This window comes from Malurus melanocephalus, unplaced genomic scaffold (genome assembly GCF_030028575.1).
Source record: "Malurus melanocephalus ecotype Western Australia unplaced genomic scaffold, MMel_1.1 scaffold_66, whole genome shotgun sequence".
Lineage (NCBI taxonomy): Eukaryota > Metazoa > Chordata > Aves > Passeriformes > Maluridae > Malurus > Malurus melanocephalus.
This window is the reverse complement of record NW_026623298.1, coordinates 1290331-1291710: the sequence shown is the minus strand read 5'-3', so window position 1 is coordinate 1291710 and position 1380 is coordinate 1290331.

Here is a 1380-nt window from a genome sequence, read left to right as displayed (position 1 = left end):
GGGTTATGTTACCCAAACCATTTATGCCAAGAGATGGCAAAGGACCACTACAGAGAGAGCACTGGAAAGCAATGAGTAGATGTATTTCTGGCAGCTGGCATGAAATCCACCATGGGAACAAACATTGGTTCTGGTTCTTCTGGCTTCCTCAGTAAATATTGCKCTGAGCAGCAAATATTAGTTTGTATTTACTGAGAGTAATAGCGTTTTAGCKGTAATTATTTACCTGTGCTCAGCCTGGCTTTCTGTGTAAATACACAAGACGTACGGGCATTTACAAACACCCTCACATGGCAGACCAACCTTCTATACAAGGGATCCAACCCTCTTCTTGATTTTTATTTACCGAATTATTATTATGGCAAGGACCCTCAGGAACTGTTGAGCTGACTGTGTATTGAGGGAATGAGGGTTCATAAGRTTCATAAGAACTTGCCATTTTGTACCTGCTCTGACCATGGCTTCTGCCAGGGGCCAGCACAGCACCCTGATTATTCACATGATTATTAAGCTCTCTGAAATTGAATGCCCCCGACCATTGCCCAGAAACCATCTGAGCAGGCAGGGCTGGTCAAAGCTCACCTGTGCTCTGGCCACACCGTGTTTACTTCATGCAACACGAACCACAGGGCAGGAGGCAGAAAACAGCCACATCAGCTTTATATTAACAAAAGGCTCTCCAAGGCAAGAGAATCCCTAGGTAACCTGTCAGGCCAGCTTAATAGCTTCAATACTGCTCAGGCATGGACCAGGATCTTTCCTCCAAAATATTTCACTGTGTAAACACGTGTAAGAATGCTTTTGAAAAGAAATAGAGATTTGCTTCTTAAGGTTTAACACTGACTTAAGGTTCATATTTTCGTTTCCTAAGGTTCTGTAAGTTCTTCTTTTAAAACATTAATSTAACAAGGACTTTGTTTTAAACAAACTTTAAGATTGTGGAACTTCTTCCTCTGTATGCTGTTACTTAAACTTTTACARCCCAGTCCCTACGTGAGAAAAATCTTCCCCATAAAGGAAGTTCTCAGTTTGCAGGGGCGCGACTCGGGCTCACAAGCGCTGACCAAAAAAAAACAAAAAACSAAAAACCCACAACCCCACGCCTCGCATACTTCTCCGAGCTGCAGTMTGGTTGTACGAAGGAAACAAAATAAACGAGAAGGGAAAGGTTTGCAGCGCTCAGCCCCAGGTAATGCGGGGCCCGGCCCGGCCAGACCGTCCGGCGGCGCGGCCCTGGGGCAGCCACATCGCCCGGTGCGTCCTTCCTCCCCGGGACGCCCCTCAGTGTCGCGACCGCGCGTCCCTCCCCGGGGCCCCTTCAGCGCTGCGACCGCCCCGTGCCGTTCCCTCGGGGCTCCCCTGAGCTCCCCACAGCCTTGT